The sequence below is a fragment of the Odocoileus virginianus genome, chromosome 16 (genome assembly GCF_023699985.2).
Source record: "Odocoileus virginianus isolate 20LAN1187 ecotype Illinois chromosome 16, Ovbor_1.2, whole genome shotgun sequence".
NCBI classification, from domain to species: Eukaryota; Metazoa; Chordata; class Mammalia; order Artiodactyla; family Cervidae; genus Odocoileus; species Odocoileus virginianus.
Genome location: NC_069689.1, coordinates 12656945 through 12683160, shown reverse-complemented (window position 1 = coordinate 12683160; position 26216 = coordinate 12656945). Strand labels below are relative to the sequence as shown.

The 26216-nt window shown below is 50.4% G+C and overlaps 1 long non-coding RNA gene across 1 annotated transcript; it reads right to left on the bottom strand.

The window, feature by feature from the left end:
• Positions 1 to 5047: 5047 nt before the first annotated feature.
• Positions 5048 to 25949, bottom strand: LOC110140579 (uncharacterized). Its single transcript, XR_002314786.2, has 4 exons — positions 25785 to 25949; positions 10736 to 11049; positions 7079 to 7153; positions 5048 to 5647 (listed from the first exon to the last, which is right to left on the bottom strand). It is a non-coding gene; the product is annotated as an uncharacterized lncRNA (long non-coding RNA).
• Between the last annotated feature and the right edge of the window lie 267 nt (positions 25950 to 26216).

Sequence of the window (26216 nt, the reverse complement as noted above, 5' to 3'; positions counted from 1 at the left end):
ATGATTTGTCTCACCCACACAACAGTTCTGAGAGATCGCCAGGGAGCAGAGCCACCTCCTAAGGACAGACTATTTCCTTGAAATAGTATTTCACTTGTCTGTGAAATTCACCATGTTCAACCTCACCAAGTTCCAAAGACAAGTGGAAGTGTCTTATGCTGGCACGCTCACACGCTCGGATGTTCAACACAAGTTAAGATGCCAACTAGAGTGCAGACTCCTAGGAAGAGATGCTTACCTCTCCCTTGGCCTCTTTATCCCCACGGTTTGAGTAAGGTTGGCACATAGTAGGTGCTCAATAAATATTTCTTGACTGCATGAATGAATGTAATAATTATAATGGACATTTTTATGAATCATTATAGAGTACATGCCAAGGCACATTGCCCAGCCACTGTCTTGCTCGATCCTGATGAGAGGTGATGGTGGTTATGGTCCCTCTTTGAAGATCAGGAAATGAAGACAAAGAGAGGAAAGAATAGGAATCTCCTCACTTTCATGGCAAATCAAACCCTCTCTGCTTATCAGATTCCTTTTCGTCCATCAAGACTGAGGCTACACGTCACCTCCTCCAGGAAGCCGTCCCAATCTTCCCCGCAATTCATCTTTTCCTCTCCTATCTCCCAGAGCCCTTCACCAAGCTTCTATTATTTTTCATTCACTCTCAGAAGATACTGGAATTGGCCATGTATATGCCTGTCTGCTCCTAATGACAGCGTCTTTTACTCCTCACAGCTCAGTGTGATTTCCAACACAAAGTAAGTGCTCCATCAGTATGTAGTGACTGAAATATGTCCTCAGTAATTTACCTGTGACTACCATGTCAGAGCTGGAAAAGACTTTAAAGATCCTCCATCATTCCCTCATTTAATAGTCTTGCCCGTATTATACAGGGAACCAGCAGCAACTGTGTCTCCTGAGTCCTAACTCAGAGCTCTCTCCAACCACCAGACCCCAACTAACACCCAGACTTAACCTCTAGGATCAATTTCAATGGATGGTTACCCCTGGCTGAAAGAGAAAGTGTGCCGTGATCAATTAGTAATGTCTGCCACTGATACAGGATGGAAGTGTGCTTGGTAGAGGGTTGTCAGATGACCATGGCATCAGTTCAGGCCATTCACATCAATTAGAACTACGCTTGATTGATAGACTCTGCAACCCCGATGGAATTCACAGGTGACCCCTCCTGTTGTCACATTTCCCCTATCCAACCCTTCTCTCCTACTCTGCCTCTCTTTGTCTCTCCAGTCAGTTTGGGGTGTTTCTCGAGGGCAAAGACTGTCTGATTAATTTCTGCACTCCCACTGCCTGCATGTAACACAAGGTCCTCTGTGAGTGTGGGGAGCAAAATAATTAAACTTGGTTCAGCAGTCACGGGTCCATAAGGTAAGTGGGTGGACGTGCAAACGGCCAGTGGAGTCTCAGATAACACGCCCCCAAATGTCCTGGCTGCATCAGCCTCGCTGAGTGGGCGCAGGAGAGGATCCGGTGCCCCAGGACTTCTGGATTCAGGCTTCTCACCAGCATCCAGGAATGCTTGCCTGAGCTCCCGTTTTAGGGGTGTGGAAAACACACACTCATCTCTCCAGCTGCGGGTTGGCACATTAGCAGAATATCCACAAAATATAGGTTTGGGGAAATCATCCTATAAAATGGAATGAACCATTTTCCAAAATAGAAAATTGCCCAATCGTTAAAGTGCTTTTTTTTTTTCCAACTATTCACATATCCATGGCCTTTATTCCCAACAGCCTTGTTCCTGCTGTGTTATGGAGGGAGGAAAATTTGGATTTATTTGCATTTTATAATATCCCATTCTCTGTGTGAGGCTTACATGCCAAGGATGTGTGAAGAGACATAAATACTCCAGTTCAGTTGTAAAAGCATGGAGATTTGGAATTCTGAACCTTCTGATTTCAATTGTTTACAAATTCTTTCTCTGTCCTGTGATTTGTTCAAGGTACTCAGTAAGCAGACAGGTCTATAAAAAGACAGAAGGCACGTTGTTTTTCACTAAAGATGACCCTGGGATCTCAGTCTTTCAAAAATAGATTCTGCTTTTGCCTTCCCTGGAAGAATGGAAAACTTTAGGTTTTTAGAAGCAAGGAAGGGAAAAATGAAGTGCATAAATTGTAAACAAACAACCTCAAACAGAATGAAGTATTTTTTAATTAAGTCTAAGTTATAGTTCCAGAAGGTGCCTCTTGTAGCTTCATTCCTGTGAGTATCTAAGAACTACAGAGAGGATGGCTTCCCACCCTGAGATACAGACGTTGTGTTAGTTGAATGAGATGCCTATAAGGATGAAACTGGATACAGCTGGGTACCCAGAACCAGGCACTGGTTTCAGATCTTCTTGTGATTAGCCTTATCTCATTTGGGGACATTTCTGTTTCTATGTTCCCTGTCAGTGACCACGATCAAACATTCAATCTTTATTTCAAGTCGTGTACAAAGCACCTATTTGGGACAAAGCCCTAGGCAGGAATCTGAGGACCCAGAAATGGATGAGATCAATTCTTGCCCTCCCAACACCTACAGCCAAGAACAGTGCCCCCAGTTCCACTGAGTAAAACGGAAGGGGCTGGTTGGGGTTGCCTATGGGAGCTGGTGGGAGGTGTGATATGGTGATTTGAAACAAGAAACACGTAACAAGTCTTTCTCCCTGCTTCTGGCATAGAGGTCCTAAAACCCTCAGTATTTCCTAAGTGATAAGAGCGATAAAGGTGTCTTGATATTCGTAACAAACCTTTTCAACTTCACCTGAGTTTATGGGAAAGAGGTGACTTTTGGAAAGCACCTAAGGATGGTTGCCAGGGGAACCAGCCCTGTGATTGGAGGGCTGGAATTTTCAGTTCCGCCCTCCTGAGCTCAGGGGGGGCTGGAGGTGGGTGAACAACTGGAGATTCATTTGGGGAGGGGCAGCCTTGAAGAGGGCACAGAAGTGCCACATCTCTTCCTGCACACCTTGCCCTGTGCATCTCTTCCTTCTGGCAGTCCCTGAGTTATAGCTCTTTCTAATGAACTGGTGATCTAGTAAGTAAAACGTCACTGTTATTCCACTCTAGCAAATCCATTGAACTAGTGGCGAGGCGGCGGCAGAAGGGCGGAGAGAGGAGGGCTTGGTGGCGGGGTGGGGGGCGGGGAGGACGTCACCAAAACCTCCAAGAATCACCAGTCAAAAGCACAGGTGACCACCTAGACTTGTGATCGCTGTCTGAAGTGGGGGCGGGGGCATTCTTGCGGGACAAAGCCTTTAACCGGTAGGATCTAACTCTGTCTCCGAGTGGGTAGCGCCAGAACTAGGTTGCACTGTGGGACACCCAGCTAGTGTCGGGAGAACTGCTTGCTGGGGAGAAAAGATTCACACGTGGTGCCTGGTGATGGGACTCTCCCAGGGTCTAGAGGCCCAGGTGACACACGTCCAAGGAGTCATTCTCTTCCTCAGACGCCTTCAAAGATCTCTTTGTACACCTGATTGCGAATTTTTTTAATTCATAGATTCAGTGATTACCACGTGGCAGGCACCCACTGGATCTCCTTGGATGTCAGCTTATTTAATCACTTAGTCACATCAGGGGTGCGTGTGTGCATGCCAAGTTGTTTCAGTCATGTCTGACTCCTTGTGACCCTATGAATGATAGCCTGCTAGGCTCCTCTGTCCACAGGATTCTCAGTCAAGTATACTGGAGTGGATTGCCATGCCCTTCTCCAGAGGATCTTCCCAACCCAGGGACCGAACCCTCATGTTTTAGGTCTCCTGCATTGGCAGGTGGGTTCTTTACCACTTGCACCACCCGGGAAGCCCAGTCAGGTCAGGAGTTTGTTGTTCAGTCACTCAGTCATGTCCGATTCTTTGAGACTCCATGGACTGCAGCCTGCCAGGCTTCCCTGTCTTTCAGCATTTCCCGGAGCTTGCTCAAACTCACATCCACTTAGTCAGTGATGCCATCAAACCGTCTCATCCTCTGTCGCCCCCTTCTCCTCCTGCCTTCAATCTCTCCTAGCATCAGGGTTTTTCCAGTGAGTTGGTTCTTCGCATCAGGTGGCCAAACTACTGGAGTTGCAGCTTCAGCATCAGTCCTTCCAATGAATATTCAGGGTTGATTTCCTTTAGGGTTGACTGGTTTGATCTCCTGCTGAGACTCAAAGACAAGAGTAAATTCTTAAGACGAAGTGGCAGATCAGGATCCAGCCCAGAGCTTCTAGTTAACAAACTCAGGGGTGCTGTGTCCCCAGAACCACACTCTGCCTTCCAAAATGAATCCTTGGTATCTTTAAATGCCTAGCGGACTCCAGACTTCAGATGAATAAACTTGATGGCAGAGTGTGCATTGGAGACAGTGCCAGCACCAGGTGTGTGATCCAACTACTTCATCTTACAAAAGAGGGAATGTGGCCCAGAGAGGGAGTTGACCCTCCCGAAGTCACTCGGCTCTGGGCCAAGCCTGGAACCCGGGTATCCCCCTCACTGCCCTATGCCCAGCTCCGCACCACCCGCACGTCTCCTGTCCCTCCCTCACCCTCCAGTGACATGTGGGTACGACTCGAAATCCATCTCAATGGAGTCGCTGTAAATATTTTCCATTTGGCTTGCAGGTTAGCAAGATTCCTTTTCTGCCTTGCAGTTTCAGACAATTTATGCTTCCATTCTCAAAACAGATTTCTACCCTAATAAAGGCTTTTATTACTATTATCCACCTGTCATTACAAGGCATTAGACAATCACAGAGCACAAACTGACTCTCCCACCACGCACCTTCCCCTGTACTCTTGGCAGGGGGAGGGGCGCACATAAACAGAATATTTCATTAAAAAAATAGAGATGAATCTTCCATTTTTTAAAGCACTGCCAAGACTGCTACCTTCGCTTTTGAAAACTTTGTTGTGAAAAGTCACTGGCGTGAGCGCGAGGGGAATAAAAAAGAAGTGTGGGCTAGAAAACCATCTCCAGCCCCGTTTTGATTGCCAGACGATTGACAAAATAATTTGTACCCGTCGATGCTCATGAAGGGAATTTTTACAATGGATTTGCCAAGCAGATTTTTAATTTTAATCAGTAATGAAAAAATGACAACCCGGATCACAACAAGACATCAGTCGCCGAGCGGGCTTTGCAGTCTCTGTCAGGCAGCCTCCATCAGGGACCCGCACCTCCGTGAACATCAATCACGGGTTTCAAACTCCTGTATATCTTCAGGATTTAATTAGACATTTAAGTTCTTTACCCGCAATTTGCAAAACTGTCACTTACCAAAACTGCAAGATGCTAAAAAATGTTCTGTGTGAGTCCCGGGAGTTTGTTTATTAACAAGCTGGAAATTAACCTTCGGACACCCACTAGGCACCTTCATTCAGCTCTGTCCTTTGACCCACAGCTATAGATATTTTCAAAAAGCAAAACATTAAAAGTTGATGAGTGTGGTAAAAAGCTGCACCCAACTCTGCCGTGGGAAGACAGGGAGAGGAGGAATCGATGTGATGGAATGGAACTTATTTTGAGACTTTCTTGGGCATGATGCCTGGCCATGGTACAGAAGATGGAAGGCTTTAGAAGCAGGTTTGGGTCCTGGCTCCATTCCGTACCTGCTGTGTGGCCTTGAGTCAATCACCTGGCCCCTCTGAGTGTTTGTTGCCTATACACCTAGAAATAGATAAGTAAAAACATGAATAAATAAATAACCACCCTTCATTAATGAATTGCAACGGTTTATATAGAACTGCTATAGAATGCCTGCTTGTTATTTAGTCTCTCAGGCGTGTCAGATTCTTTGCAACCTCATGGACTGTCTGACTCATGGACTGTATCCCACCAGGCTCCTCTGTCCGCAGCATTTCTCAGCTAAGAATACTGGAGTGGGTTGCCATGCCCTCCTGCAGGGGCTCTTCCTGATCCAGCGATCAAGCCCACGTCTCCTGCATTGGCAGGCAGATTCCTTACCACGGAGCCACCTGCGAGGCCCTGGGAGAGGAAAAGAAACAAACCTTCATAGGGCTGGGAAGCCCATGTAGAGTGCCTAAACAGAGGTTAATTCCACCTTGCTTGACAGGCACCTGAAGCTTGTGCAGAGGATCAGGAAATGTCCCACCCATGTGAACACGGATGTAGACAGACACTCGAGGTCCATGAATGCAGAAGACAGATCAGCACTGCAGCTACCCTAGCAGGAAGAAGGGTCCCTCGCATCAGCCCAGCACAGTGACCTCCTGTCCCAGGATCGCTGGCCAGCAGCTGTGACTTGCAAGACATATAGTATATTTACTGTCTGGGGCTTTCACGTTCCCCTTCTAAAGCCCCTAATGCTGTGTTTGCTTTGAAATCTTTGGGACTTGGAGGTTTTCGTTCTATCTGGTTTTCGGGTCTACATGTTGCAGAAATACGTCTTCTCGGTTTAATTTTTCATTGACAAGAAGGTGACTTGGAAGATGAGGCTCCCGAGGTTTGCTGCGCCTCGTAGCTGGGTTGTACCACTCGGGAAATAAGCAGGGCCTTCTCCTTTAAGAGAACCTTGGCTTAGCCGGGCGCATTATTGAAATGAACATAAAAGGTGGATTGTGAAAAACCTATTACTCACAGATAAGAAATGCACCCCAGGCAAAGCTGAGGAGGGTAAACTTCTTTTCCAGCTGAAGTTTCTTTCAAGTAATGGTCCCTCCCTGCCCCCGAGAGTGGTGGGATGGGGAATTATGGCGCCTGCAAGGACCTTCTCACCTTGCCCAACTGTCCACAGTAAGACAGGCCCCCGTGTTAAACCAGTTCACTAGTCAACATGACAACATGGATTTTGCAGTTTCACCCCTGCTGAAATTACCTGTACTCACTGAATCCCCACCACCTTCCTGCGGGAGACGGACCAGGCACTGTCTCATTACCTACTAACCAGCCTTCCATCCCCATCTTCCAGGTGACCACGAGGCCCTTTTCCCTCCCCTCCTTACTGTCCAGCCTCTGCTGCAGACTCAAAGAGCCCAAATCTCAGGATGCAAGAGCTGGCAGCCTTGGCAAGTCCAGGCTGGGGCTTTCAACCCCATTTGGGTGCCAAACTCTGCTGTGTGATGGTGGCTAGCTGTGTACCTTCTCTGGGCCTTGGCTTCCGCAGCTTCTCCTCTGGTTTATGCAGCCACGACCATGGATGAAAAAAATGTGCATCTAGAAAAAAAATAAATAAATTTGAGAATCAGCAGATGTAGGTTTCAATCAACTCTGTCATGAGTTTCTGCCTCTGTGAGTGTGTATATGTGTGTATACCTGTTTTTGTGCATCCGTAGAGCATGGCCCATCATGGGCTCTTGACAAACACTGATTGACTAAAAGAACAAAGGTGGTCCTCTTCTCTGCCACCAACACATGCAGCATCCTCCAGATAACACCTACTCCATTCTACAGGGAACCCAGGGCCTGGCCTCCCACCCCGATGCTGAACAGGACCCGGGCATCGCTCCTTCCAGACGCCGCCTTCCCACCAGAGCCGCAGCCGGTGACCAGGAAGCACAGCGGAGGTGCAGAGCAGCTCGTCCCATCTCAGTGAAGGCAGGCACAGGGTCCACACCCACAGAGGCGCCCCTGGGCAGCACCACCCTGGGTGACCTCCCTGGTGCTGTGGGAACAGTGGCTGGGCAGAGCGATGCCAGCCCTCCGTGGGCCGGGGCGGGCCGGGGCGGCAGTTCACGCACTTCAGACGTGTGTGTGTGTGTGAGCGCCCTTCATAATAGGGCTTTGTCCCGGCCCCAGTGAGCCAGCGTCTACAGAGCCCTGGGAGGCCAAAGGCATCGGCCCACATACACAATGCCACCTTTCAGCTCTGGGAAGTTCTGTCCAGAGCCCGGAAATGCAAGAGCATCCAGGGAGAGGCAAGGCAGGTCCTAGGAGGCCATCTGCCAACGCCTCTCTCTGGGGCTGGAGGAACGCCAAGAAGTCAGCACCTCTCCCCTGGGCATTTGCAGAGAGGAACGCGATGTGGACCATGAGGAAGAGGGAGGAAATCTCTACCCATTGGGTGCTTGCTGTATGCCAAGCACTGTGCCAGGCACTTGAGATTCTTTGTCTCACCTCTGGGAGGGTACATTATCATACCCATTATACAGCTGGGTAGACTGGGGGTCTGAGTAGTAAAGTGACCTGCCCACAGTCCCCAAGAACCCGGGTGTCTCTTCCTCCAAGGCCTGTGCTCTTTCCCCTCTTCCTCATAGAATCTCCCTCTCCAAACATCCACCTACCTCTCTCACCTCTGCTGGAACAGACCCAGCTGGGTAGAATGGCATTTGAATCCCTGAGCACCCACCCCCCACCCCATCCCCCGCAGCTTCAACCTCACTCAGCTTCTTGCTCCACCTGGCTCATTCTGAGCACGGAGAACTTGCTACAAAATGTTGCTTCATTGGCCACCCCCCAACTGCCCTGCAATACCCTCTCTTCTCCCAGGATGGCCAGGAAAGGCATCAGAACCTGGCCTGTCCCCAAGGCTCCGTCGCTCACCCTTCACCAGCGGGGCTGTGGCTCCAGGGGCAAACACTCGGTGCTTTCCCCAGACCAACTGAGGACCAGCTGAACTCCCCTCCAGGGAAAACTGTGGTTCACCACCCTCTCCTCTCCCATGGGCCACGTCTCAGCATCCAGAGACGGTGAGAGGGGTGAGAAGACCTGCCCTAGGCCATTGAGGCTGTAATCAGGGACAGCACCATGAGCTCTGAAAAACTGGTCCAGTGTTCAAGCTCACCATCTATACCAAGCCTTTCTCCACCTCCACCAAGCCTTTCTCCATCTCCATGTACACTTGGCAGGGCATCCAAGATGAGGTTTGCTTTTGTAAAAGCCTGGGTACTAGAACTAGAGATTCTTTGCCAACAGAAGGCAGCAGAATGCATGAGAGACCAGCAGTGGAAGTGGCGAGGTGACCTGAGTGTCAGAAGCAGAAAGACCTGGGTTCGAGTGACAGCTCCACCACTTCCAAGCTGTGTGACCTAGGGTGAATTCCTTAACCTCTCTGAGCTTCTGTTTCATCATCTGTATTTGGGGCAAAGTATCTTCATCATCAGCCTACCTCATAAGTGTGTTCTGTGCTCTTGGCACAAGAAATGCTCCAAGAAGTTTTTCTGTAAATGTTACTATTGACCATCTTTATCATCACCCTCATGCTTTAAGGCTGAACTGTGTTTCTTGTTGTCTGGGGAACCTAGACAACTGGGTCTCCTTTCCTTTATCTGGAGAATAAAAATAAAACTCTCTACTGTGGAAGGATCCAATAAGATAACATGCATTGTTTTGTGTGACACCCAAAGAGAATCATTTCATCAGCTCTCTGATCAGTTCAGTAGTTCAGTTGACTCTTTGCCACCCCATGGACTGTATCCTGTCAGGCCTCCCTGTCCATCACCAACTCCCAGAGCTTTACCCAAACTCATGTCCTTTGAGTCAGTGATATCATCCAACCATCTCATCCTCTGTCGTCCCCTTCTCCTCCTGCCTTCATTCTTCCCTAGCATCAGGGTCTTTTCAAATGAGTCAGCTCTAAGCATCAGGTGGCCAAAGTATTGGAGTTTCAGCTTCAGCATCAGTGCTTCCAATGAATATTCAGAACTAACTCTCTAATAGGTGTTTGCTTGTTTGTTTCATTTGTCAGATCAACTCAATATGCCTAGTCCTCAAAGATAATGATACTCAGGGCCACCGCTGATGGCGAGCTGTCAAGCGAGGTGGCCCAGACCATCAGGGGCTGCGTCACAGCAACGAAAGTGGCGAAGTCGGAGCCACGCCCACGTCCAGAGGACAGTCTGCCTGGAGCGCAGCCAAATCTCAGTGCCATGGCGTGCAGCCACAGGGACCGCTCATCTTCAAGGTGATCTTTGGGAACCATCTGTGTGTCCGAACTGGAAGTACAGACACTGAGCCGGCCTTACCCTCTTTCCATCCACGCGGCTGCTGGCTGCAGGTCAGGGAGTGCCTACAAAGGGAGGAAGATCCGCCAAATCAAGGCACTACTCTCAGCTCCTCCTGGCCTCAGCCTGCCCCTGCCTGCCCCTGCCCCCACCCCAGGCTCACCCAGGGCAGGGGTGAGGGGGTGCTCTATGCTCAGGGCCCCCTCGGTTTCCTCTCCATCCTCCCCACGCCTGGCTCTCCCCCTCCGTCCCTCCTCCTCTCCTCCCTCCTCTTTTCATCCGTCTCCTCTCTTCCCTGTTCTCCATCCCAAGTAGCGAATCTTTATGGACACTTGACTGTAGGACAGGCCCGAGGTGGTCAGTCCATTATAATGTCTCTTTCTTCCAGCACCCTGGGAAGGAGGAAACCAAGCCTCAGAGGGGCTAAATAACGTGGCCAATGTCACTCGGCTGTATGCCCTTGAGGGACTCAACAACAGAGTAACTGCAGATTCCGAGGAAAGAACTACCCAAGTAATATTCATCAAGGGAGTGCCTGAGAGACTAATGTTACCAGTGAATATTTGAAAGCCCAAATTTGATCTTGCGCCTGCCCAGGGTAAACCTCTGATAGGCCACGGTGACTTTCAGACTCCAGCCCGAGTCCCTGCCTGGCATTCAAAGTCCAGGTGTTGGCTTTTGCCCACCAGCAGCATCTTCTCCCCAATGGCCCAGTGGCAGCAGGCACCGTCCAGCCTTGTGGGCAGCCTCCTGAGGCAGCCATGCTTCTGAGCTCAGCACGTGGTCAGCCAGAGGGCAGCCCCCTGTCCACTCACCCGGCACTCCAGAGAACCCCTGCTCCACCCTACGCTCTCACCTACACACAGCCTCCTGTGAAGGCCTCCGGGTCCTCCCGAGCAGAGTTAGTGACTGTTCCCTGGCTTCCGAGGTTCCATGGTCCAAGTCCTCTGCGGTGGTCTGTGGATGCTGCCTTCCCACGCATCCTCTGGGCTCCAGTGTCCGGGGTTGGATTTCGTCCTCCCAAAATTCAGATGCTGGAGTCCTCATCCCCAGTGCCTGAGGACATGATCAGGACTGGAGAGAACGTCTTTACAGAGGTTAAGCTGGGCCATCAGGGAGGGCCCTGATCCCATGTGACCAGTGATCTCAGAAGAAGGGGAAATCTGGGCCCTAGAGAGACAGACATGCAGACATGAGGATGGCCATCAACAAGCCAAGGATGAAGGCCCAGCTAGAGTCCCCCTCACGGCCTTCAGAAGGAGCCCACCCCAAGGACATCTTCATCTTGGACCTCCAGGACCATGGGACGATCCGTTTCTGTTGTTTAACACACCCGCTTGGCGGTACTTAATCACAGAAGCCCCAGGAAACTAACCCACCTGGGAGCCAGAACTCCCGTCTCACGTTTGAACCCTGTGTCCACCTCCATGTCCATGGTCCCTGAGGAGTAGACACTGGAGAGAAAACTTAAGGGTGATGGACAGGGGTTTTAGGGTCAAAACCTCAACAGATCTTTGCACCAAATTAATCTAGTAATTGGAGCTTTTTTCCTCTGCTGGCCAGCAATTTTCAAATAATACACCCTGGCAAAGAGAAGTGGGGTGGGAAGCAGGGGCCTTCACTGAGTCTAACCCAAGAGCATTTACTGAGCGCCTGCTGTGTACCTAGAATAGGCTTCCATGGGTCCCTAAAGCTCTGGAGCAGACCCATGATAAGTTATTGCAATAGAAGACTTCTTCCAACACATGTGCTCACACACACACACACATGTGCTCACACAATGCACGTGCTTACAAGCACGCATGTGCACACACGTACATACTCACCTACATGGACACTTTCTCATACATGAACACATGTGCTCACCTACACGGACACACGAACACTTACAAGTGTGCTCACACACACACGCGCACACACACACACACACATTAACAGGCAGAATTTTCTGCTTCAAGTTGTTCCTCTCCTAAATTTCTCTTAACCTTTTGACTTCTCATGCCAGCAGAAGCTATCACCTAACAGCTTCAAACTATATTTAGTACATTTAGTCATTTTAGGTTGGAAATGCCAGCAGTGTTTCACGACATTCCACACAGTACGTCATGACCCTTTCTTTTTTTAACTTAACAATGTCAGGAGTGTCCAAACTGCTGTTAAAAAAAAAAAAAAAAAAAACATTTTTGTTTGTTCCAAGGAGATGGAAGAGTTTACATAGCCATTTACAAAGTCGAGTTCATCCACTAGTTCAAGAAACACCAATGAGCTCTACCATGTGTGGGGCGCATGGAGCAAAAGAGGTGACCGAGAACAGGGACCGTGTCTCCACGAAGACCCCCGAGGCCCAGGGCGTGTGAGGCCCGTGCGGGCATCGAAGGGAGGCAGCTGGATGCACGGTCCTGTCCTGCACCCACCCGGGCCCTGCGTGCGGGGCCAGCGCAGCCTTGGGTGCTGGGCAGTGGGACAGCGGGAGATCGGCCGAACCTCGGGACGAGACTTAGCTGCCCAGTGCTGCCCAGTGCTGCCCAAACCGTGAGAGCAAGCCTCGGGTAAGAGCATCCGTAGGTCAGGACGTGACCAGGGAAGGCCAGGCGACTAAGGCCAGGGCCAGATGGAGATCGCAACCCAGGAAATCTCCAAACCCTCTCACCTGCGATTCATCACATGCACGTCTGTCTGTCTGCCGGCTGTGGGCTGTTTGAGAGCTCAGTCTGCAGCCCTGCCCTAGCCTGATGCCCGCTCCACAAACACAGCCTACAGCCGACATCACAGCAGATCTTCAGGGTGGGGTCTGATTCCCTCAGAGCTCCCGGGGGCTCTGCCTTTCCTAGCTCAGAAACCCTGCCGGCCCAGCATAGCGCCTGCCCCACTGTGTGCCGACCGGCCCTCCCCCTGGGACCCAGACCCGAGCTGGAGCCATGAGAAGTGATGGTGGCTGAGCGGCAGCTGTGTGCAGGCACGTGCTGGGCGCCTGTACCCTGGGAGAGGTGGGGCGATCGGCCCTGCACACCCTGCGTGTGCCACTGTGAGCACGTGCCCAGAGCAGCCACGGTCTCCACACCCACAAGTCTGTCCGGCTCTGGTCTGAACTCTGCATTGCTCACGGACCCGAGGAGGATGATGGCCACAGTAATGACACATGGCCTGAGACAGTGCACATCCCACAGGCAGGCACGTGCTGAGCACCAGACACTTATTCTCTCATGGAGTCCTTGCCAGCCACCCCTGGAAGGAAGCGCTCGTGTGCCCATTTGACAGATGAGTATACTGAGGCATAGCCAGGAAGCCATGCAGCTCACAGTTGGCCACGCCAGCTTCCCCCAGACTCTGACCTGCTCTGGCAACCATTCTGAGGACTTCCTCCTCATGCATGGGGGTGCTGGGAGGTGGCCAGCTTTGCCCAGAGAGAGCCCTATGAGAGCCTCCCCCATCCACAGGCTGATCGTCCCCACCTCATAGGGGAGCTGGGCCGCCCGGAGGCTGGGAAGATGGCCAGGATCAGAAGGTCGTAGGAGGAGGCTCCTCACCACGGGCAGAGTCAGGTGAGGGTGCTTGAAGGTCAAGGACCCTCGTCAGGAAGTCGGAATCATGTTGGGGAAAAGCCAACTGGATGCAGAGCCTGGGACTTGCTGGGTCACAAGGGACAATGACGGCTTCCATCTGACCCGCCGGTCAGCTGAGGACCACAGCTGTTTGAGTCTGAGGGTGAGAACTAAATGCCTCCCACTCACACCCAAGGGCTTCTCAGGTGACACAGTAGGTAAAGAATCCGCCTGCTATTGCAGGAGACACAAGAGAAGTGGGTTCGATCCCTGGGTCAGGAAGATCCCCTGGAGGAGGAAATGGCAACCCACTCTAATATTCTTGCCTAGACAATCCCATGGACAGAGGAATCTGGCAGGCTACAGTCCACAGGGTCACAAAGAGTCAGACACGACTGAGCGCGCACACACACACACACACACACACACACGCCCAAAGGTGAAGCAGCCTCCTGCACCCTGGCCTCACCAAGGGAGAGCACACCTTGGAGCCTGGTTTGAGCCCAGCTCCAGCCATCTGTGAGCTGTGTACCAACGGAACATCAGGAACCTCTCATCTCCAGCCATCTGTGAGCTGTGTACCAACGGAACATCAGGAACCTCTCATCTCCAGCCATCTGTGAGCTGTGTACCAAGGGAACATCAGGAACCTCTCATCTCCAGCCATCTGTGAGCTGTGTACCAACGGAACATCAGGAACCTCTCATCTCCAGCCATCTGTGAGCTGTGTACCAAGGGAACATCAGGAACCTCTCATCTCCAGCCATCTGTGAGCTGTGTACCAACGGAACATCAGGAACCTCTCATCTCCAGCCATCTGTGAGCTGTGTACCAAGGGAACATCAGGAACCTCTCATCTCCAGCCATCTGTGAGCTGTGTACCAAGGGAACATCAGGAACCTCTCATCTCCAGCCATCTGTGAGCTGTGTACCAACGGAACATCAGGAACCTCTCATCTCCAGCCATCTGTGAGCTGTGTACCAAGGGAACATCAGGAACCTCTCATCTCCAGCCATCTGTGAGCTGTGTACCAACGGAACATCAGGAACCTCTCATCTCCAGCCATCTGTGAGCTGTGTACCAAGGGAACATCAGGAACCTCTCATCTCCAGCCATCTGTGAGCTGTGTACCAACGGAACATCAGGAACCTCTCATCTCCAGCCATCTGTGAGCTGTGTACCAAGGGAACATCAGGAACCTCTCATCTCCAGCCATCTGTGAGCTGTGTACCAACGGAACATCAGGAACCTCTCATCTCCAGCCATCTGTGAGCTGTGTACCAAGGGAACATCAGGAACCTCTCATCTCCAGCCATCTGTGAGCTGTGTACCAAGGGAACATCAGGAACCTCTCATCTCCAGCCATCTGTGAGCTGTGTACCAACGGAACATCAGGAACCTCTCATCTCCAGCCATCTGTGAGCTGTGTACCAAGGGAACATCAGGAACCTCTCATCTCCAGCCATCTGTGAGCTGTGTACCAAGGGAACATCAGGAACCTCTCATCTCCAGCCATCTGTGAGCTGTGTACCAACGGAACATCAGGAACCTCTCATCTCCAGCCATCTGTGAGCTGTGTACCAACGGAACATCAGGAACCTCTCTCAGCCTCAGAGGCTTCCCTTGAAGAATGGAGACAGAAACTTCCCAAGACTTCTTTGTAATTTCAAAGCACGTTCTCCCACAGTGCCTGGTACTTCATAGGAAAAACCAATCCTCTTTTCCCTGGGAAGAAGCTAGAGCCTTCAACCAGTTCTCCTCCTCCCAATCCCAGCCCTTTGCATGTTACTGAGTCAGCACATGCATGCTAAGTCACTTCCGTCGTGTCTGACTCTCTGTGACCCTGTGGACTATATAGCCCACCAGGCTTCTCTTCCATGGGACTCTCCAGGCGAGAATATTGGAGTGGGTTGTCTTGCCCTCCAGGGGATTGTCCCAACCCAGAGGATTGTCCCAACCCAGGGATAGAACCTATGTCTACTGCAACTCCTGCATTGCAGGCAGATTCTTTACCACTGAGTCAGTGGGGAAGCCCTCCCTCATCCAGGCCCCTACCTAATCCAGCTGAGCTGAGTCCATGGGGGGAGGCAGACACTATGGGAGCTTTCACCACGGTTTCCTGGGACCCCCAGGGACCCCACTCTCCCCGACCCTAGGCTTACCCTTGGCCTCTGTGAGGGGGTAGAGGAAGCACAGGCCTACATCCATGCCTCATTTGGAGCCCTTACCTGCCTCACCCCATAGACCCATCATGCAACTCTGCAAACACACCATCGTTCCCATTCTGCAGATGAGCAAAACCAAGGCTCAGTTGTTGGACTCCCCCGGCTCACTCAGTTGGATCCAAACCCAACTCAGCTGAACCCCAACACCCAGCCACACACCCCAGAACCACGTGGGACCCAACCTAATGGCAAGTTCATCACACACACCCCAGCTCTGGAAATGAGAACCGCTCCTCGGCTGGAAACGGGCAAGAGCGACCCGCGCCGCGCCAATCATCCGGAGGAACATATGCATTTCAAGGATGGAACAGTTGCATGCTCTTTTCTACCCAAACTTAATATTTTGCATGTTCCTCTCTCAAACACCACCAGCTTTCCTGACGCCATGTTGCGTAAGCCCCAGAGATATTTTCTCTCTTCTGTTGTACCCCACACAGCGGCTGTCTTCTGAGAAAAGAAATCGACCAAGGGACAGAATCTTGTAAATATTCCAGCCATTCACTTATCCAGCATAATTACCCTGCAAAGAGCAACATTTGGGCCTCCATTCACTAGCAGATCACTAACTGCATTATGCAATCAGACGGCACACGCGGTTAGCGGGTTTGCAACGTGCCCAAGCTCAAATGGGCCATCACAGGCTTCCAGGAGTCCCCATGGACCCAGATGGACACGGCCCAGTGACACCTGCCTGGGGGAAGGCCACTGGGAAAGGTGAAGGTGAGCTCCTAAACATGGGCACTTCACCTCCTTCCTTCCACCCCATCTTTCTTCACCGGGGCCCAGTGACTTAGTCTGCTCAGGCTGCTGGAAATAACAAAACAGTCTGGGTGAGCTAACACAGAGACATTGATTTCTCACAGTTCTGGGGGAGGGCAAGTCCAAGATCAAGGTCGATTTTGTTCTTGCTGGGACTCCCTTCCTGTAGACAGCCGCCTTCTCCCCGTGACCTTACAAGGCAGGAGAGAGGGTGTCAGCCCTATGGAATTAAGGCCCCACCCTCGTGACCTCACTTGATCTTTATCACCCTCTCACGGGCACCGTGTCCAAATACAGTCACCCTGGGAGTTAGGGCTTCAGCCCATGAATCTGGGGGTCTTTGGGACACAGACCTTTAGTCCATAACATCCAGGGTCAGCATCTCTCCCCTAAGTTATCACAACAGCCCCCTACCTGGCCTCCACCCAGCAGCCAGTGAGATCTTCCTAAAACCCAAATCCAATCAGGTCCCTTCTCCGATTCTGTGTCACCCTGTCATGTTCAGAGGGTAGTCCCCCCAACACAGGTTTTCACGGTCTACAGTCCCCACACATCTGACCAGCCTCTGGTTTTGACAGACCCGAGTGCCCGCACATACACACTCAATCACACACAGGCACACTTACACAAGCACAATGCCATTTCCTCTGCCTGGGTTGCTTGTCTGTTTCCGCACTCCCATCTGGTGAGTGAACAGCTACTGACCCTTCCAGTCCAAGATCAAGAATCTCATCTTCCCAGGGGCTTCTCGGCCTTCCCTCCACCTCCAGGCTGGATCCCATACGATGGTGTGCAGCATTACATCAAAGCTGCCTTGTTTACAAAGAAGATGACTCTATGTTTCAAACAGTAACCATTACTGTTATTTTTAATTTTGCTAACCCACTGGGCAAAATATAAGGCATGTTTTATGTTGCATGCTCTGTCTTGTGAGGTTGGCTGTTTTTCTACTTACTTGCCAATGGGATACCATCCTGTTAGAATGATCCATTTAAATTGTTTACTAACGGAGTTCTGCTAGTTTTCTTGTTAATTTTCAGGAGCTCATTACACAAACTAGGGACCCAAAGATATTCACTTCCACATCATTTACGACGACAAAAATACTGATGATCAAGGACAGAGTCCTTTAAACATTGATAGGGCAAGACTTCAGTAGAATACTGGACAGCTGTCAGAAATGATTACTCTCATGGGACTTCACTGGTGGCCCAGTGGTTAAGAATCCACCTTCCAATGTAGGGTATGTGAGTTTGATCCCTGGTCAGGGAACGAAGATCCTGCAACCCACTAAGCCCTTGAAGCCCGAACCATAACGAAGAGTAAGGGCTGTCAAAATGTTTTTAAATGATGATACTGCAGACTTGGTACCCTGGGCAAGTGTTCATCTTATGATGAGAGGCCAAGGGGGCAGCATACAAAATTGCTCTAATATCCTGATTACAACTTTGCAAAATGAATTGTGTTGGATCCTACAGCTAAAAAGGTGAGCTAGACAACCCAGTACGCAAACACATAAACAGCCTGCTTTAATGCCGTGTGCAAATATTTTGGTACAGAGGAACATAGAAGGTCCTGGAAGCTCTAAGTAGAGGTCTAAGAAAGGAAGACTTCCTGTCTGAGTCGAACCCCAAAGGACTGAATTATCAGTGATGTAGCCAGCGTCTGCCAGACCCGGAGCCCCAGTCACTTGATGTTTGAGCATCACTGACTAGTCCCCCTCTTGGGGACTGAGTCTACTCCTTACCACCTGTCAATGGAGACCTAAAGCAACTCTATGTGCGTGACCCCACATTCCTCCAGCAACCCTCCAAAGTGGACTTTCTCGTGGTGCGTTTTACAGTGGAAGGAAGCAAAGGTCTAAGAGGTTAGCTCTCTTGGGCTGGGTCACAGCAGCTTCAAACCCACAGGAGAAAATCACCAGGTCGTGCCTTCAACCCCCTATGCGCACGTTTCTAAAACCTCCAACACCAGAACCCCATGGAATGACTGTTAAAAATAAAGACTCTGGGACCCTCCCCACAAGACTGAGTCAGAATCTCTGGAGGTTTGGTCAGAGTATCTGGATTTTTTAAACAGGCCTCCTTGATGACATGTTCAGACACTGAGGTCTGGGAACCAGTGAGTGACATGCCACTGGCTGAGTTATTCCAGGAAGTGCTGTAGCCACGCCTGCCTGATTTGAAGGACTCCGTTCCCGTGGCCTAACCCTCCATGTCCATGGTCATCACTGCTGATGTTCTGTCTGCTGTTGAGGACAAGATGCACTTGAGGCATCTCTCAGAGGCAGCGCACGCCCTCAGCCCACTCCTCTCCCAAGAGCGCTTTCCCTTCCTGTTCCTATTGGGCTCACTCTGTTTGAATCTACCTTGCAACCAGCCTTCCTTTCTTTCTCTCTCTCTCTCTAACACCGGCAGCAATGAGGCATCTTCTATACCAAATGAATTATGCCCATCATCACTAAAAAAAAAAATCCACTTAGTCCCATCAAGCCTGGTGCATGATGGAGAAGCCCACATCTCACACACTCACACCAGCAACAGAAACCGCACCCTGGAAGGTGGCCGAGGAGGAAGGATTGACACCATCCAATGTCATTGGCTGGATCCTGGACTTGACTCATGAGCCAAGGTTGAGGGAACAACCCAGAGTCACATAAACCGGGGTTCCGGTCCTGTCTGCCTTCTGCAAGCCCTGTGACCTTGATCACCTCCTTCAGTTCAGTGCTGTGGGCCTCAGTTTCCTCATCTGCTCAATGGGCACAATACTACTGCCTTGAGGGGCTGCAGCGAGAGTCATTCAACTTGATGTACAGAGTAGAAAACTAGACACACTGCTTCTCACCATGCCAGTGAGATGCAAGGATGTGGATTTATTCCACACTCCAGTAGATTTTCTTTGTTCTTTGAAGAAGAGGGAAAGCTGCAAAGAAAGTGGAAAGAAAGAAAGGGTATTCACAAACAATGCACATTCTTTCCATGTATATTAAACGTAGTCAGATACTGAGAAAAAGCAGAGGAGGACAGGAGAGGGCAGGACATTTCCTGAATCCCCATTTGCCTCCCATCTCACCAGGATCCAAGGTTGACTTACTTATGGGGACCGGCAAGGTCACGTCCATCTGCCCATTCCTTCCCCTCCACTAGACCCACCCAGTCCCAGTCTTCTAGCAATTCTCCCCGTGAGGAATGACCACGCTGTTACCAATGCCTGATGCCTGCAAAGAGCCACGTGCTCACCCTCCCTACACCCAGGCTCCATTCAAAACCCCCCTCATCAGCCCAGCCCTTCTAGACAACTCTACCCCACCCACGCAGTCTCCGCCACACTCCACATGCACGGGTCACCATCAGAAAGGTACCATCCTGACTTGTCTGCTTGGATATATCCACTTCTGCTCCCTGATCCCCAGGACTTTGTCTATTCAAACTCCCAGCAACGTGAATACAGCCTGAATACTCAACAAACTCCATTAATCCTGCCTAATTCACTAATCAGTTACACTAATTTTATCTCATTGAATCCACACATCCAGCCTGACAGTTGGGTGTCACTGTACCCATTTCATAGATCACAAAAACAAGACTCAACTGGCCAGGACCTCACAGCCAGCGAGTGATGTTACACACGCTGGGAATTAAGAGCCAGGTTTGTCTGGATCCCAGGCACAGACCTTACCCTTTCACCTGCTGGCCTCAAAGGGGAAGGACAGGGTAGTTGAGCCAGGTAGCTGAGGATGAATAAGATCAATCACAAAACCAAAGCGGCCTTTGTGCAGCCTCAGAGAAGTCCCCTGAGAACTTTCGATCTGGATCTGAACCACAGCGAGGGAGGCTTTGCCTTTGCGCCTCTCTCCTTAAAGCAGGAACCCCTTTCCCAGAGTTGTGGGAGTGAGAGGCCGGGATGCTGTGTCTCTGGGATGACCTGGGAGGTACGATTTTGACACAGTTGGCATGTGGAGAAAGAAGGACCCGGACAAGCTGGAAACCTCACTGCTCCCCGAGGGTCTGGGGTGGAGTGGGGAAGGGGGTTAGAGCCAACCTTCACTGAGTCCTCTGTGCCCTGAGTCATGCAAGCCCTTCTTTTCCACCCCTTCTCACCCTCACTTGCTGCTATGCCCGACTGAGTTCCTGCAGGCCATGCAGACAGTGCCCGCACACCTCCAGGGGGTGCCATCCACCCAAACAATGCGGTGGGAGTAGCCCCTTGTAGTTACAGGACACAGCAATCCTGGGCATCACCCCTTCTCGGAGCTACAGAGACAGAAGTTTAAAGATGGGACCTGCCTTCTCCAAGATTCCCAGTTGATGAACCAGGATCCAAACTCAAGGGCATCAGGTCCCAAAGCCCACCCTTAGCCTATACGCCCCCACCTCCGTCACTCCCAGGTTCCTGCCCATTATTCTACTTAGTCTTTGCTGTGACCCAGGAAGAGAGGTGTTACCAGTGAGCAGACTCCTCCATCTGCCCAAGTCAAAGGGCCGCGAAGGGGACAGCCTCAAGCGTAGCTTTCAATCTAATAGACCCAGTCTTCCCTTGCAATCAGAGTCCCTTGGACAGCATGGAGATCAAACCAGTCAATCCTGAAGGAAATCAACCCTGAATGCTCATTAGAACAAATGCTGCTGAAGCCGAAACTCCAATACTTTGGTCATCTGATGCAAAGAGCCAACCCATTGGAAAAGACCTTGATGCTAGGAAGGATTGATGGCACAAGGAGAAGGGGGCGACAGAGGATGAGATGGTTGGATGGCATCGCCGACTCAGTGGACATGAGTTTGAGCAAAGTCCCTGGAGATGGCGAAGGACAGGGAAGCCTGGTGTGCTGCAGTTCATGGGGTCGCAAAGAGTCGAACACAACTTAGTGACTGAACAACAACAACAGTAACAACAAAAACTTAAAGATGCTGCAGGAAACATCATCCTTAAGCACTGGACAAATTAGCAGCAGTCAATGAGACACACCAGGAAAGGAAAACAGGAGAAATATCTGGAGTCACGGGAAGACCCACATCCCATGCCTCCTCCCTCATCAGCCTGGCCCTGAGTGGTCGAACCCACTGGATGTGGTTGCCTTATCCCGTGGCTGGTAAGTGGTGAAACCAGAATCAGAATCAGAAACCCAAACCTCACTGCCTATCAGTGTTACTCGGTTTATGCTCACAGTGACCCAGACGCCAACTCAGACTGTATTTTCCAGAGGTGACCACAGTATTTCCCATCTCAGAGCCTTGCCTTGCCTTTCCCCCAATCAAGAGCTGCTCCCAGCTGCCTTGACGAGTGTCCAACAGCAGAGGATGAGTGACATGGAGTTGAGTGACTTCTGAAGCTCAGTCTTAGATGGCAAAACAGCTTCCTTCTGCCTTGCAGGACACTCACTGTTGGACTCTTGGAATCCAGTCAGTCACCATGCCATGCAGGAACCCAAGGGCCACAGGGAGACCACGTGTGGGTATTCTGGACCACAGCCCCTCTGAGATCCAAGCGAACAGCCCACTGCACCCACCAGACGCATAAGGATGACCTCAAATGCGTCCAGGGCAGCCTGCGTGTGAGCACACCCCCTTGAGCAATGAAGACCGAGAACCGCCCAGCTGAGCCCAGTCACCCCCCAGAAGCAGGAGCGATACAGTACTAAATGAGTGTTGCTTTATTCCCCCGCGTGGGCTAGTCTGCTTCACGGCCACAGACAAGCAGAACCTCGCCTTACGAAGGAGTAACGAGCTCAGAGTCGTGAAGAGACATATCCACAGGAGAAAGTCGAGTCTCCACACCATACATCCCCTCCACTGCTTACCAGGAGCAGGTGGAAGGAGGCGGAGGCTGTGACTTTGTACCTTCCTCATCGCATTGCCTGTTCATTGCCCCATCCCATTCCATTCAGCTTATTAGACCTCAAGTGCTTCTTTGACTTGAAGAAATAAAGGAGGGATGTTTGCTAGCATCATTTCTGCACAGTTAGATACATACAATCTAATCGTGTTCTGTAATGACCACTCATAGAAAAATGATGTTCTTCACAAAGAAGCTCTCTCCTTTTTTCTCTCTCCCAAATCCACCCAAACCGTAAGAACTATGAAAAGTACAGCCTCCGAGCTGATATTCAATCTGTCAGATTTGCACTTCTTCATTTTCAGCAAAATCGCAATAACTAAAAGATAAGGCTGAGCGTGGCAAAGTTCATCATTGAAAAGGGAAAACTCTCCAGTCCTTCTGTCTGTGATAACGGCCGGGCCATGTGGCTGAGGTGGAGGAAATAAAACCTGAAGGCAGGAGGCGGTTAAATGCCCCCATCAGCGGGGGAATGCCAGGAGTCAGAGTCCACCAGAGCCCATGGAACCGCCCAGGCAGAGGCTGAACGAATTCCTTCCCACACACTTTCTGGTTTCTTCTCAAACTTCTCCAAGGCAACAGATTTTGAATTTCTTGTAAGATTTCTTTTTGCTCAGAGAAATAAAGAAGGTGGCATAGACCGCGTTCTGAAATGCCGGGTGCTGTACTGCCCACACACATCACATCTCCAAGCTCTGTAACCACCCTGGGACATGGGTATTACTATCAGTGGCAGGGGCATGGGCTGTGCAACCGAGGCAGAATCAGGTTCAGATCCTCTTTCTGACTCCTGGGAGTTGTGCAGACTCGATGCTAGATAAGTGAATGGCTTGTTTGTTTTGTTTGTTCATTTTTGGTCACACTGCGTGGCACTTGAAACTTCCTTGACCAGGGATTGAACTTGTGTCCCCTGCATTGGAAGTGCAGTCTTAATACTGGAGTGAGTTGCCATTTCCTATTCCAGGGGACCTTACCGACCCAGGGATCGAACATGCGTCTCCTATGTCTCCTGCATCAGCAGGTGGGTTCCATACCCTCTGAGCTATAAGGGAAACCTGTAACTACTATACCACCTGGTAAGTCCTAAACGAATGCTTATTGGATGAAAAAATTAAAAGCTTGCTCTCATTCTCTCCACCAACCTCATCTCTCTCACCATTTCATGTCCAGGCCAATATATAAATGCACCCAATTTAATCTTACTTACAGGTTGCGCTGACAGTTCCCAAGGTGGAGCCAAGGCAGGTGACTGCTTCTAAGCCAGGGACCCTTATGCACCATTGTCCATAAGCCTGATCTGTCTTCCCCTGACTCGGGGGGGGGGGGGGGGGGACCTGCAGAAGAGGGTCTGACTCCTGGGCACAGGTCTCAGCATCCGGGAGACCATGGGGGGCAGGACATGAAGTAGGTGAAGGAGGTGTCAGAGCAACCTGAATTAGGCACCTGGAAGAGCTGGGTGTGGCAAGCAGTCATAGAAGATTCCAGTAGGTGAGCAGCAGCAGCCAAGGCTTCCCAGGTGGCTCAGTGGGTAAAGAATCTACATGCAATGCAGGAGACACAGGAGATGCAGGTTCTGTCCCTGGGTCTGGAAGATCCCCTGGAGAAGGGCATGGAAACCCACTCCAGTAGTCTTGCCTGGAGAACCATGGACAGAGGGGCCTGGTGGGCTACAGTCTATGAGGTCGAAAAGAGTCGGACATGACTGAAGCAACTGAGCACGTCAGCAGCAGCAGCCAGGATGCTGGGTACTTCCTGTCGCCCCGGCTTGCTCTTGCAGAGAACCAGAGAGCCTGTTGGCCACAGACCAGCTCTCACCAAGACCCCCTGATATTTATGAGCCAGGCTGCCCACTCGCAAGTGCACATCATTCCCTTATAATGACGTTGTGTGTGTAAGTGCTCGGTCATGGCCGACTCTTTGACTCCATAGACTGTAGACATCCAGGCTCCTCTGCCCATGGGGTTTCCCAGGCAAGAATACTGAAATGGATTGCCATTTTCTTGTGCAGGGATCAAATCCACATCCCCTGCATCCCCTGCCTTGGCAGGTGGACTCTTTACCACTGAGCCACCCCTGAAGCCCTCTAATGATGTTACTAATTTCTAACTTAGTAACGACACATTATAACTTGCACACTCCATCCGCACCTTAACTCAAACAAAGTTGCATCACAGTGCTTATAACTCAGGGCTCCCAAGCTCCATCTCATTTATAGGAGCATGGTTATTACCAGGGGCCATTGGCCTAGAGGGCTGAAGCTCACCTCAAAGGAGATTTTATCCAGGAGCTTCCTAATGCAAACACTACGAAGGGACTCAGTCAGTATCTGTGGGTGGAGAAGGAAACAGCAACCCACTCCAGTGTTCTCTCCTGGAAAAATCCCTTGGACAAATGGGCTTGGCAGGCTATAGTCCATGGGGACGCAAGAGTCGGACATGGCTTAGTAATGAAGCCACCACCAAGTATCTGTTCAAAGAATGAATGAATTAGCACTATCATATATTTTATATCATTTAATAAGAATGCTGCGCATTATCATCTCTGAGCTTCAGTTTCCTAGTCTCTGAAACGAGCATCTTACCCACTTAAGAGTGTTACAAGATTGTCACTGTTGTTGTTCAGTCGCTAAGTCATATCCGACTCTAAGTCATATCCGACTCTTAAGTCATATCCGTGGAATGCAGCATGCAGGCCTCCCTGCACCTCACCATCTCCAGAGTTTGCCCAAGTTCATGTCCGTCTAGTCGGTGATGCCATCCAGCTATCTCATCCTCAGTCGCCCCCTTCTCCTCCTGCCCTCAATCTTTCCCAGCATCAGGGTCTTTTCCACTGAGTCAGCTGTTCACCTCAGGTGGCCAAAATTTTGGAGCTTCAGCTTCAGCATCAGTTGTTCCAATGAATATTCAGGGCTGATTTCATTTAGGATTGACTGGTTTGTTCACCCCACTGTCCAAGGGATTCTCAAGAGTCTTTCCAGCACCACAGTTCAAAAGTATCAATTCTTCTGCACTCAGCCTTCAGGAGGTAATATACGTATAAGGTTTATACATCTTCAACAATCAATATATGTTCCACTAAGTTCAGAAAATATTTAATCACCATCATCATTGTTATTAGTGATCATTTGTTTAGCAACTGCTAGAGGCTTCATACGCTGTCTAATCCTCATAACAATACTTCAAGGTCGAGAGTAGGCTCATCTTTATTATGCAGTATTTATGAGAGCTGAGGAAGTAAAGAGATTAGCACAGAACAACAGAATAATTTCCACTCTGGGAGTAAGGCAGACCGAGTCCTCCATGGCACCCTCTCGTGTCAAAAAACAAAAGACTATCTTGAAAAATATTCACTTTTGACACACTGCTAGCCGGTAGGGTGTGTGGAAGCCTCTAATTCCTCCCCAAAATGTGAGCTAGACCCGAAATGGGACAGGGTAGCAATGTACAGAAAGTAGGAGTTTGCTTGCCTTGAGAGTGAGCATCAATAATCATATTGCTTTTGGAATATCCTAACACTAAGGCCAACAGCAAGATAGAGAAGGTAAACCTGGGAATCTTGCAGATCTGAGATGCTCAAGGGTGACATCCGTGTCTCCAAGTCTTTGGTAATCCAGGCTCATAGCAGGAGGAAAGCATCCTCAATCTAGGCTCACCAGTGTCCCAGGGATTAGGACTAAGCAATGACCTCACAATGAAAGGTCACAGAAACAGAAGGAAGCAGGTATCCTTGAGTGGCTCAGTGGCGAGGAATCTGCCTGCCAGTGCATGAGACACAAGGGTTTGATCTTTGGATCACGAAGATCCCCTGGATAAGGGGATGGTAACCCACCCCAATATTCTTGCCTGAAGAATCCCACGGACAGAGGAGTCTGGCAGGCTATATATAGTCCATGGGGTCACAAATTCAGACATGACTTAACAACTGAGCGTGCACACACAGAGCATACCCATCAGTGGCAGTGAGAACAAACTTTAAACA